We start from the raw sequence: 14,530 nt of genomic DNA, 5'->3' as shown, positions 1-14,530 counted from the left end.
GTTTGAAAACCTTAATATATATCGTATTATTAAGAAAACTGAAGGAGATCTCTTTTGATCTTATCTACCATTATCACAAGCAGCAGGTATTCACTGCCACCTTTTATGTGTAGGAGCTGAAGAGTAGCAACATATTCTTCCTCTCACCTGCAGGCCATACAACTTAATTGAGATGATGCAATTACCTTTCCATATAATTAAAATGACGTTATTTTTCTCCTTTTCCTGATTACAGCACTATATGGGGGTTTGGGTACTCCTTCCTAGAGATTCATTTCTTTCCTCCTGGATAGGTAATAAATGGTGTCTTTAAAATCCCATTAGTAAGAATAAACAAAATTATATCATTTTGAAATAAACTCTATAGTTTATTTTACAACACTGTATAGTGTTTTTCCCACTTTTGATCAAGATGTGTGAATAGGGACTAGGTAACTCCTTCTGCCAGAAGTAATTAAAATGAAAATCCCAAATATACAAATACATGAAATGATGATTTGCAAGACATTGGACATAAGCCCACAAAAGACAATGATACCTGCGGGAACAAGAGGTAAGGCCTAGGACTGCTTCTGCTTATTGCTGTGAGAGAATTGCCAGGCTGTGGCACAGGACAGGAGAACTCAGGTGGTGCCTAGCATGTTTCCAGAGTTAAGGAAATGGAATTAAGAGGCCAGAGAGATGGAAGTGGCTAGAGTTTGCAGGAGAGAAATCTAACTAGATTAAAGTTGCACAGTGACCTCCAGATATCTGCAGGGGGTCATTCTAGAATCCTCAGTTGAGTATTGATCAGCACAGGCATGTGAGGAAACTGCCTGGAGCTGGGGAAATAATCTGTGAAAAGGGTTAGAGGTAACAATATCCAGGGCTCACATAGGGGTAGGAATAGGGCTTGCTACCTCACTGAGACTAGGAAATCTCCTAATTTATAGGGTCTTGGATAAAGTTGTTTAGTTCTAGATTACACACAGCTCTAGCCCTACCTGACAAATCTTAAAAGCAAGACCCAAAAGTTTAAATAAAACTCAAAACTGTTTATAAGAACACAAAAAATATCAAGTGACCAATAAGATAAATTTCACAACGCTGGGGCTGAATAAAAAATTACCAGGCACACCAAGAAGCAAGAAAATATTGTGCATAATGAGGAAAAAAATCATTCAAAACTGATCCAGAATGACACAGCTATTGGCATTAGCAGATAAGGACAGTTATTAGAGCTATATGCCATAAATTTAAAAAGCTAAAGTAAAGATAGAACATGTTATGACATAAAAGAGATGAAAGTTTCTCCGAATTTTGAGAGAAGAAAATTATATATATAATTTCTAAGATGAAAAATACACTGGAAGCAGCAAGTCGGGGGAGAGGGGAGTGGGGAATAATGGCAGACTGAGTATTGCAGAAGAGCTTCAAACAGAAGTGAAGAGATGTTAATCACTATAAAATCATATGAAAGTATAAAACTCAATGGTAGAGGTAAATTCATAGTCAAATTCAGAATAATCCATTATTTTAATGATAGTATATAATCTTTCAAATCTCTAGAATGAAGGTTAAATGTTAAAGTGGTCAGTGATAACCACAGCTATAGTAAATGGTTAAGGAATATACAATACGAGAATATATAAATTAAGATAACAAGATTACCAATTGTGTGGAAGAGAGTAAAAGTCTAGAATATTTGTGTGTAACCAAAGTTCAATTGTTATCAGCTGAAAGTAGTCTTTTATTACTACAAGATTTTTCTGTAAGTTCCAGAGTACCCACAAGGAAAAAATTTACAGCAGACACACAAATGAGAAAGAGAAAGGAATCAAAGCTTATCACTACAGAAACAAACCAAACTGCAAAGGTAAACAACAAGAGAGGAAGAAAGAAACAAAAGATCTACAAAATAACCAGAAAAAAAATCAACAGAATTGTAGGAGTAAGTTGGTATTTATCAATAATAGCCTTAAATGTACATGAATTAAATTCTACAGTTAAAATAGAATGGCTGAATGGATCTAAAAAAAAAAAAAAAAAAAAAAAAAAAAAACCCACCCAAATATATATTGCCTACAAGAGACTTACTTCACCTATAAGGACACACATAGACTGAAAGTAAAGGGATGGAAAATAATATTCCATGAAAATGGAAGCCAAAAGTAGCAGGAGTAGCTATATTCATGGCATATAAAATAAACTTTAAGACAAAAACTGCAAAAAGAGACAAAGCTATCATTATATAATGATAAAGGGGTCAATTTAGCAAGAGAATATAACAACTGTAAAAACATTTGCCAGGTGCAGTGGCTCATGCCTATAGTCCTAGCACTTTGGGAGGCTAAGGAGGGTGGATTGCTTGTGCCCAGGGGTTCAAGACCAGCCTGGTAAACACAGCAAATGCTGTTTCTACTAGAAATACAAAAATTAGCACACCATGATGGTGCACGCCTGTGGTCCCAGTTACTCAGGACTCTGAGGTGGGAGGATTGCTTAAGCCCAGGAGGTCAACACTGCAATGAGCCATGATTGTGCCACTGTACTCCAGCCTGGGCAATGGAGTGAGACCTTGTCTCAAAAAAATAAAGGAATAAAAAAAAGTAAAGAAAGAAAGAAAAAATAAACAAATAATCTGCACTCAACACCAGAGCACTAAAATATGTAAAGTAAATATCATTAGATCTAAAGAGAGACATAGACTTCAATTTAATAATAGTAGGGAAATTTACCACCTCACTTTCAGCAATGGGCGGATCAGCCAGACAGAAAATCAACAAACAAACATTGGATTTAAATTGCACTCTAGCAGGAGAATTATTGGAACCCAGGAGGCAGAGGCTGCAGTGAGCTGAGATCACGCCACTGCACTCCAGTCTGGGTGACAGAGCAAGACTCTGTCTCAAAAAAAAAAAAAAAAAAAATTGCATTCTAGATAAAATGGTTCTAACAGTCATTTACAGAGCATTCTATTCAACAGCTGCGCACTACGCATTCCACTCATCAACACATTAAACTTTCTCTAAGATACATAACATGTTAGGCACAAAACAAGTCTCAAAAAATTTATAAAAATAGAATTAATGACAAGCATTTTTTCTGGCCACAATGGACTGAAAGTAGAAATCAATAGCAGAAATAACTTTGGAAAACTCTGCTCCTATTAAACATAGTATTGGAAGTCCTGGCCAGGGCAATCAGGCAAGAGAAAGAAATAAAGGGCATCCAAATAGGAAGAGAGGAAGTCAAACTATCCCTGTTTCCAGATAACATGATCTTATATCTAGAAAACCCCGTAGTCTAAATCCAAAAGATCCTTAAGTTGATAAACAACTTGAGAAAAGTCTCGGGATACAAAATCAATGGCAAAAATCACTAACATTCCTATACACCAACAACAATCAAGCTGAAAGCCAAATCAGGGACACTATCCCATTCACAACTGCTGTAAAAAGAATAAAATACCTAGGAACACAGCTAACCAAGGAGATGGTGAAAGATCTCTACAAAGAGAATTACAAAACATTGCTCAAAGAAATCAGAGATGACATAAACAAATGGAAAAACTTTCCATATTCGTGGAGAGGAAGAATCAATATCATTAAGATGGTCATACTGCCCAAAGCAATCTATAGATTCAGTGCTGTTCCTATTAAACTACCAATGACATTCTTCACAGAACTAGAAAAAACTACTTTAAAATTCATATGAAAGAACAACCAAAAAATCCTGAATAGCCAAGGCAATCCTAAGCAAAAAGAACAAAGCTGGAAGCATCACACTACCCAATTTTAAACTATATTACAGCTACAGTAATGAAAACGCCAAGGTACTGGTACAAAAACAGACATATAGACCAGTGGAACAGAATAGAGGGCCCAGAAATAAGGCCACACACCTACAACTATCTGATCTTCCCCAAAGCTGACAAAGACAAGCAATAGGAAAAGGACTCCCTATTCAATAAATGGTGCTGGGATAATTGGCTTGCCATATGCAGAAGATTGAAATGGTACCTCTTTCTTATACCATCTACAAAAATTAACTTAAAATGGATTAAAGACTTAAATGTAAAACTAAAAACCTGGAAGACAATGTAGGCAATACCATTCTGGACATAGGAACAGGCCAAGATTTCATGATGAAAATGCCAAAAGCAATCGCAATAAAAGCAAAAGTTGACAAAAGTGATCTAATGAAACTTAAGAGCTTCTGCATAGCAAAAGAAACTATCAACAGAGTAAACAGGCAACCTGTAGAATAGGAGAAAACATTTGCAAACTATGCATCTGACGAAGTTCTAATATCCAGCATCTACAAGGGACTTAGCCAAATTTATAAGAAAAATCCCACAGCCCCATTAAAAAGTGGGAAAAGTACATGAACAGACACGTTTCAAAAGAAGACATACATGTGGCCAACAATCACATGAAAAAAGCTCAACCTTACTGATCATTAGAGAAATGCAAATGAAAACCACAGTGAGATAGCATCTCTGAGAAGCTCTCCTCTCTTGTCTGCTGCCATGTGAGACATGCCTTTCACCTTCTGCCATGATGAAGGTCTTCCCAGCCACATGGAACTGTGAGTCCAATAAACCTCTTTATTTTGTAAATTGCCCAGTGTAGGGTATGCCTTTATCAACAGCATGAAAATGGACTAATACAGATACCCTTTATTTCTTTCTCTTGCCTGATTGTTCTGGCTAGTACTTCCAGTACCATATTGAATAGAAGTGGTGTTCTATTGTTCAAGTCTTTAGGGGAAATCATTTCAACTTTTTCTTATTCAGTATGACATTGACTGTGGGTTTGTCATATATAGCTTTTATAATTTTGAGGTAGTTTCTTCTATGCCTAGTTTGTATAGGGTTTTTATTGTGAAGGGATTTTTATCAAATACTGTTTCTGCATCTGTTGAGATTATGGATATGGTTTGACTGTGTCCCCACCCAAATTTCATCTTTAATTGTGACTTCCATAAACCCCACATGTGGGAGGGACCCGGTGAGAGGTAATTGAATCACAGGATGGGCTTTCCCCTCCCTGTTCTCATGATAGTGAATAAATCTCACGAGATCTGATGGTTTTATAAAAGGGCAGTTCCCCTGCACAAGCTCTCTTGCCTGCTGCCATGTAAGACACACCTTTGCTCCTTCTTTGCTTTCCTCTATGACTGTGAGGCCTCCTCAGCCATGTGGAACGGTGAGTCCATTAAACCTCTTTTCTTTATAAATTACCCAGACTTGGCTATGTCCTTATAGTAGCATGAGAACAAACTAATACAGTACGTTGGTAATGGTAAAGGGTAGAGTGGAGTACTGCTGTAAAGATACCCCAAAACGTGGAAACGACTTTGGAACTTAGTAACAGGCAGAGGTTTGAACAACTTGGAGGACTCAGAAAAAGATAGAAAAATGTGGGAAAGTTTAGAACTTCCCAGAGACTTGTTGAATGGCTTTGACCAAAGTGCTGATAATGATATGAACAATAAGGTCCAGGCTGAGGTGGTTTCAGATGGAGATGAGGAACTTTTTGGGAACTGGAGTAAATGTCACTCTTGCTATGCAAAGAGACTGGCAGCAATTTGTCCTGGCCCTAGAGATTTGTGGAACTTTGACTTGAGAGAGATGATTTAGGGCATCTGGGGAAGAAATTTCTAAGTGGTGAAGTGTTCAAGAGGAAGCAGTACATATAAGTTTTGAAAATATGCAGCCTGACAATGCAATAGAAGTAAAAACTCCATTTTCTGGGGAGAAATTCAAGCTGGCTGCAGAAATTTGCATAAGTAATGAGGAACCAAATCTTAATCACCAAGACAATGGGGAAAATGTCTCCAGGGCATGTCAGGGTCCTTCAGAGCAGCCCCTCCCATCACAGGTCTGGAGGCCTAGGAGGGAAAAATTCCTGGGTGGGGCCCAGGGTCCCCCTGCTCCATGTAGCCTTGGGACATGGTGCCCTGAGTCCCAGCTGCTTCAGCTCCAGCTCCAGCTCCAGCTGTGGCTAAAAGGGGCCAATGTACTGCTCAGGCTGTTGCTTCAGAGGGTGCAAGCCCCAAGCCTTGACAGTTTATACCTGATGTTGGGCCTTTGGGTTCACAGAAGTCAAAAATTAAAGTTTGGGAACCTCCACCTAAATTTCAGATGTTGTATGGAAATGCCTGGATGTCCAGGCAGAAGTTTGCTGCAGGGGTGGAGCCTTCAAGGAGAATTTCTAGTAGGGCAGTGTGGAAGGGAAGTATGGGGTTGGAGCCCTCACACAGAGTCCCGACTGGGACAATGCATAGTGGAGTTGTGAGAAGAGGGCTGTTGCCCTCCAGACCCCAGAATGGTGGATCCACTGACAGCTTTCACTGTGTTCCTGGAAAATCTGTAGGCACTCAATGCCAGTCTGTGAAAACAGCCAGGAGGAGAAGTGTATTCTGCAAAGCCACAGAGGCAGAGCTGCCCAAAACCATGGGAACCCACCTCTTGTATCAGCATGACCATGAGGTGAGACATGGAGCCAAAGAGATCATTTTGGAGCTTTAAAATTTGACTACCCTACTGGATTTTGGAGTTGTGTGGGGCCTGTAGCCCCTTTGTTTTGGTAATTTCTCCCATTTGGAATGGCTGTATTTACCCAATGCCTCTACCCTCATTGTGTCTAGGAAGTAACTTACTTGTTTTTGATTTTATAGGCTCATAGGTGGAAGGGACTAGCCTTGTCTCAGATGAGACTTTGGACTGTGGACTTTTGAGTTAATGCTGGGATGAGTTAAGACTTCGGGGGACTGTTGGGAAGGCATGATTGTTTTTGAAATGTGAGGATTTGAGATTTGGGAGGAACAAGGGGTGGAATCATATGGTTTTGCTATGTCCTTACCCAAATAATGGACATGAATAATGGAAAAATATTCTTTGTTCATGTATTAGTAGAATTAATATTGTTAAAATCTCCATGCTACCCAAAGTGACTACAGATTCAATGTGATCTCTATCAAAATACCAATGACATTCTTCACAGAAATAGAGAAAACAATATTAAATTTTGTATGAAACCATAAAGATAGCTAAAGCAATTTTCAGCAAAGGAAATAAAGTTGGAAGCATCACACTACCTGACTTCAAAATGTATTACAAAATGATAACAACCAAAAGAGCACAGCATTGACATAAAAATAGACACGTAGACCAATGGAACAGAATAGAGAACACAAGAATAAATCTATGCTCTTATAGTCAACTTATTAGTAAGAAAGTCACCAAGAACACACATGAGGAAAAAGACTGCCTCTTTAATAAATGGTGCTAGGGAAACCAGATGTTCACACGTAGAAGAATGAAACTAGATCCCTATCTCTCACCATATTTAAAAATCAACTCAAAATGAATTAAAGACTTAAATGTAAAAGCCGAAACTATGAAACTACTAGAAGAAACCAGGGGACGTACTTAATCACATTTGTTTGAGCAAGGATTTTTTGTATATGAACTCTAAAGCACAGACAACAAAAGCAAAAATAACCAAAGGGAACTATATCAAACTAAAATGCTTCTGCATAAGAAAGGAAACAATCAATAGAATGATGAGAAAACCTACAGTATGAGAGAAAATATTTGCAAACTGTGCATTTGCCAAGGGTTAATACCTAGAATATATAAGAACAAACAACTTTATTCTGTTATCCAGAATAAGAAAAAAATCAATAGCAAAAAAATCAGTAATCTGATATAAAAGTGGGCAAAAGACCTGAATAAACATTTCTCCAAAAAAAGACATACAAATGGCTAACGGATATATTAGACAGTGCCCAACATTACTAATCATCAGGGCAGTACAATTCAAAACCACAATGATGTATCAACCCTCACCCCAATTGGAATGGTTATCAAAAAGATGAAAAATAACAAATGCTGGTGTGGATGTGGAGAAATATGAGCCTTTATATAGTGTTGGTGGGAATGTGCACCAGTATAGCCATTATGGAAAACTATGATGGTTTCTCAAAAAATTAAAAAAAGAATGGCCATATGATCTCGCAACCTCACTACTGGGTATTTATTCAAAGAAAATGAAATCCATCTGTCAAAGAGATATCTGCTTTCTCATGTTGACAGTGGCACTATTCACAATAACCAAGGTATGGAACCAACCTAAGTGTCCATCAACGGATGAATGGATAAAAATAATTGATATATATTCACAGTAGAATATTATTCAGCCATAAAATAATAAAATGTTAAATCATTTGTGGCCATGTGGATAAACCTACAGAACATTTTGATAAGTAGAATAAACCAGATACAGAAAGACAAATACTGCATGATCTCACTCACTTGTGGAATCTACAAAAGCCAATTTCATAGAAGTACAGAGTAGAATAGTGTTTACCAGAGGCTAAGGAGGACAGCGGGGAGGAGAGGATGGGAAGAAATTGGTTAGTGGGTCCAAATTACAGTTAGATAGGAGAAATAAGTTCTGGTGTGGTAATGCATAGTAGGGTGACTATAAAACAATACTGTATACTTCAAAATAACTAGAAAAAATTTTGAATGTTCTCACTACAAAGAAATGACAAATATTTGAGATGATGAATATGCTAAACACTTTGGTTTGATCATTATATTATGCAATGCATACATGTATTGAAACATCATACTGTATCCCATGTTTGTACAATTACTATATGTCAATTAAAGATAAAATACAACTTTAAAAAATTGTCAAAATGAAACATACAGAAAATACTTTAAAAAAAGCAAAAGAGCATCAATGAGTCAGTGAGTTATGGGACAACTTCAAGACACCTAATATACATGTAATTTAAGTCCCTGAAGAAAAGGGGTGTATAAAAATATTTGAAAAAATAATGGATGAAATTTTAAATATTGATAAAACCATAAAACTGTAGATCTAAGAAGCTCAATAATCCTAATCATAAGAAACATGAAGAAAATGACTCAAAGGCACATTATCAATTTGCTGAAAACCAGTGATAACACCTTAAAAGTAGCCAGAATAAAAAGACATTATATAAAGATTAAAAAAATGGGTGATAGCAAATTTCTTTTCAAAAAACAGTGCAAGGAAGAACAATTAAGAACACCTTGAAGTACTAGAAGACAAAATTAGAATTCTGTACCTAGCAAAAATGTCTTTCAAAAATGACAGTGAATTAGTTTTTCAGAGATACAAAAGCTGAAAGTATTTATTATCACTAGGTTGCAGTGCAAGAAATGCTAAAGGAAGTCCTTTATAAAGAAGAAAAATGTGGTAAACCCAGAGGATTAACAAGAAATGGCAAAAAAGAATGTAAATTACAAGAATAAAAATGTGAAAAATAAAAAAAAAGAAGGAAAATGACACTAGACAGAAATATGGAATGGAAATGACAATTGTAGAGGTAAATATATAAGACTTTTTTCTTACTACTTAAATTTTAAAAACATAATTGTCTAAACAAAAAATACTAATGTAGTGTGGGGATTATATGCCTATAGAACTAAAGTGTATACCAAAAACAGCACAAAGGCTGGAAGGGGAGAAATGGTACTATACTGTATGTCAAGTAGCATAATATTGCTTGAAGGCAAAATGTGGTAAGTTTAAGATAGATACTGTAAGCCTTTATGCTACTACTAAAATAATAAGACAAGGATGTATAGTTAATAAGCTCACAAAAGAAAAAAAATGGAATCATAGAAAATAATTACCCAAAAGAAGTCAGAGAAAGAGAAAAAGAGAACAAAGAATAAAGGGGACAAATAGAAAACAAACTTCAAGTTAGTAATTTAAACCTAATCTTACCAATAATCACATGAAATATAATTGGTCTAAGGTAATACAGGGCATTATAAAGGTGTAGGTATTTGTCACTGATATCTTTTATCCCTTTCTTAAAAAAAAATAGAACTCCTGAATTTTACCTGTGTACATGATTGCCAAACAGAGACTACATTTCCCAGCCACCCTTGTAGCCAAGTGTAGCCATTTAATTAGGTCCTTACCAAAGACCAAGAAGTGTTATGTACCATTTCTAGGATGGGATGTGCCCTTAAAAGAAACGGTCTTGGGCACTCTGCTTTTCCTCCTTTTCCACAGTCTGGGAGCTGGTGAGAAGTGGACCAGTCAACTTGGGCCATCCTGTAATTGGGTGCAGAAGCTACATGTCAAGAATGGCAGAGCCGCCCTGTTAGCCTTTGATTATATACCTCTGAACTGTTCAAAGAATGAGTAGTATGCTTCTACCACATTTAAGCTGTTTTTCTCAATTTGGGTTACCTGCAAAGCATACTTTGAGGCGAGGACTTGGATACAGTTAGTTTTTGGGGGAAGTCATCCTAGGAAGCAAAGGCAGGAGAGATAAGGTAATAAAGAATGCAGTAATGTGTGGGTAACCGCTGTGGTCACATCCCATTGGGGATCCTCCAAGAAGCTCCCCTTAAAATCACCCATCAGTAGGCGGGGATGCAAAGACATTTACCAACTGACTCTTAACCACTGGGTGAGGGTGTCTCCTCCTCAGGGTATTTGCTACCCAAAATTGTCAGCATTCTGGAAAGGATCACCGTGTGCTGCTGCAGGTGAAGTAGTCAGTGTTATGGGGGGCATAAATGGTGCTTCAGTAATAGCATATTATTATTGGAAGTATGTTTTCTCAAGTAAAAATAGCACAGCTATTGTAATTAAAATGGACTACTTCTAATAAGGAAATTATAATTTTTATTGTTTTGTTCCTGAGATAATGGGACTCCATCTTTTTAAAAGGTATATACAGAATGAAGAATACTGCTTTATGGAATAAGAATAAGCATAGTAGTTTTTTAGCCACAAACTCTGATTTATTTACATTAACTTCAAAAATTTAGTGTAAAAACATTGACTCATGGTTGTAATTTAAGTAATTAACAACTCTTTCATTATTTGGTTAAATTTTCAAGCTGTAGTTGATGATTTCTTTCACTGTTTATTTGGGACATTCTGGCATCATGGATTAGCTAAGTGTACCATAAATTCTCTGTTTTATTTAATTTTTTAAAAAATTTTTTGGTCGTACTGCAAATTCCCAGGCATCATACCTTAAATATTTGTACTAGTAAATATAAAATCTGTTTCATGTTGGAGTAAAAGTTATGTGCTCAGTATGTGGCCTTTGACTTCTCATTTAAGGGCACAGTAGGTGTAAATTAATATATCACAGCACAGCTTTTCTGAGGGCTATAACTGGACTGTGCCCACTGCTGGTTTGCAGTGAAGAAAATTGTCTTCTAAAAGAGCAACCACTTTGTGCTTGCATCCACAATTTAAAGATTTCTTTCTTGGACGTAGCATATGTTTCACAGCTTCTACTCTGTAGAGCTTTTAAGAGAGGTATTGGAGAAGTTCAAGAATTTCAGGTAAGAAATTATTTATCCTTACACTGCTAACAATTAGGAGGCTAGTATTTTCTTACTAAAATTTGAAAAATACACATTTTGGGAGATATTAGTGAAATATCTGATAAACATTGCAAAGTTATTTCAGAGGGACACGAGGAAATGCCAAAAATATTTTGAAATTATTTTTAGAAAAAAGACTATAAATGGAAACCAAAGACTCCCATTAAAAATGAATAACCACTTTCTTACTTTTTTTGAAAACAATTATCTGATTACTACATTTGGATGTACCATCAAAACTAGCTTTAACATGCAACCTAAGATGCTGGAAACTAGATTATATAGTTATTTCCTCCATTACAATGGGAGTGGCAAAATCCATTACTACTAGATTTTGTAGCTAATGCCCAAGCCATGCCTTACTGCCCATTATTCCTAAAGTATTGGACATTTAAATATCAACTATACAACTAAGGTAAACACTTCTAATGGCAAGCATAACATGGAAGAATACATGATCAAAGTGTGATAGCTAACAGAATAAAATGGTGTTGGTGTTTGCTTTCAGGGTATATGCTTTATAACCATAGAATATCCTGCAAGATAAAGTTGTGGGAAGAGTTATTTCTATACACTGTTTACGGGAGTATTAGTTGATGTAAAGTTACATATAGAATAATTTCATAATATCTCTCAAAAATTAAATCAAATGTATTTGGCTCAGCAATCTGCAACTTTATCCTACTTGAATCAATAATACAAAATATTACAAAATATTGTATTACAAAAAAGTACAAAAATATGAGTACATGGATGCTCATTTCAGCAAATTATAATGTGAAAACTTCAAGCAACTTAAGTATACATCAGTAGCAAACTGTTGAGTAAACTATGGTAAAACCATACATGTAATAACGTTTCACTATTACAAAGAATGAATTTTAGTTTTATGTGCCAACATGAAAGGCTTTTCAACATATATTTTTAAGGGAGAAAAGATGATGCAGAACAACAAACACATTATATTTCCACATGTATAAAATAAGTATATGTGTGTTTGTGAGTCTGCGTATTTGTAATTTGTATATGTACCCAACATTTCTGTAATGAGACCCAAGAAACTATTAATATTCAGAGAATGAGACCGGAGGTTGAAGCAGAGCAAGCTCTTTATTTTTATTTTGCTACCTTCAGTCTATTTGAATTTATTTTTAAAAAATCATGTGCATGAAAAAATAAACAGTTACATGTTTTGAAAAACAGCTATTTTTATAGACCACCAACTTATTAATAAAGGGAATATGGAGAAACACAGAAACAGAAGCTCACTGATACACTAATATTATTTAAATATAACTTCCCTAAGAAAAGACTTAGGTAAAACTATACTTGATAATTTTCTATTCTTTCTAGTTTATTTCTTTCCATTTGGTTTGGTTTGATTATTTAGTTTTGTTTTGCAGAGATTTGTCCTGATCCTTTCCTTATAAAATTATACTATTTTACTAAAGAAATCTTATATAAGATATAACCAAATTTAGCAGAAATGTGTTAGTATTTTTCCATTATGTTGTTGTAAAACAGTAAATATAAAAAAAGCCACAGGCAAATTCCATTCTGGCATGTTCTCCATTGTGAGTACAATAATGGGGGGCCATGGAGTTATCTTGCGATTTGTTGACAGCGGCCTTGGTGGGCATGATGGACTTCTATCTTTCCTTATTGTACTTAGGCTCTGAAGATGTAGCCTAACTACGATGTAAGTAAACTGTCTCAGAAAGTTCCTCACCAAGAAGGGTCCTGCTTTGCCATCCAAGTTACATGGGTCCTTTGAAAACCACTTCTAGTTTAGAAGGAGAAGGGGAAAGTGCTGAAAAGCATAAAGGGGCAAAAGGCAATCCTTCTGTTCATTAATCAGTCAAACACTCACAATCCTACCATCCAGAGACAAGTGTTACTATTTCATGATATAACCATTCAGTATTTTAGTGCATTTTAAAAAATCCTGTGTTACATGCATCATCTTAGAGTCTTTTTGCTTAAATTATCGTATGCATTCCTATTACTGTTAAAATCTTTTTCCTACACATATTTTTTCATGGATTTTTAATATTTCACTTTGAATTTATCATAATTTGGGTAATCATTCATCTAAATTTGGATATTTAAGTCAATTTCATTTAAAACAATTTAGCCATTACAAAGAATGCCACCGCAAGCCCTTTTTATTAATAATTTTTATTTATAGTTCTGATTATCATTTTTATTTATTTCCTTTACCTTTTTTAATTTTGAAAAGACTGTTTAGTAGTTTTAGTTTTAGAATAACTAGCGTTAAAGTGCATGAGCATTTGAAATGATCTGAATATATATATATGTATATCTTTATACATTATATATCTGTATCAGTGGTTCTCAACCAGGGACAATTTTGCTCCTCTGTCCTCCTCTCCTCCTCAAGGGTAATGTGGCATTACCTGGAGACATTTTTGATTGTCATGACTTGGGGGTTCTACTGCTGCTCCTGCCTAATGGGTAGAAGCCAGGGAAGCTACTAACCACTCAGCTTCCCATAACAAAGAATTATCCAGTCCAGAAATAGCAATGGTACTGAGTTCGAGAAACTCTAAGATAAATACCTATATATCTGTATATATCTGTCTCTATATACACACCTCAATATTAAAATGTATAAATGATATAAATAAACAGCATCTGCCTCTGTATATGTATCTGTCTTCTGTCTACAAATTCACTCCCAGTATAAATGTATTAATGTTTGGTAAAATTAATTTACCAATGAAATTATCAATAATAGTTTTATTAAATGTATAAGCAGAAATGTTATTATTTTAATAAAAGTAATCTTTAAAAACAGTTGATTTTTCAATAATATTTATTTTCTTAATCTAATCTTTCTGATTTAATCCCCTGATGAATATAGGGCAATCAGTTGTTCTCTTTTAGTTGCCAGTGACTTGTAAAAGGCAGAGTTGGAAGGACAGCGATATCTTCAGCTTTTAAATTCCTGGGTTGCACAATCTGTCCCTCAGATGTTAAGTGAACAAGTAAGAGGAAAAGTCATAACACCACATCAGGTGGTGTTGTGGCATTTAGAGCTATTATAATTAGATATTAAGAACCATTAAAGATTATGTTGGGAATAATATATAAAGAGCAAATTTG

This window comes from Piliocolobus tephrosceles, chromosome 3 (genome assembly GCF_002776525.5).
Source record: "Piliocolobus tephrosceles isolate RC106 chromosome 3, ASM277652v3, whole genome shotgun sequence".
Lineage (NCBI taxonomy): Eukaryota > Metazoa > Chordata > Mammalia > Primates > Cercopithecidae > Piliocolobus > Piliocolobus tephrosceles.
This window is presented reverse-complemented; position numbering follows the sequence as displayed.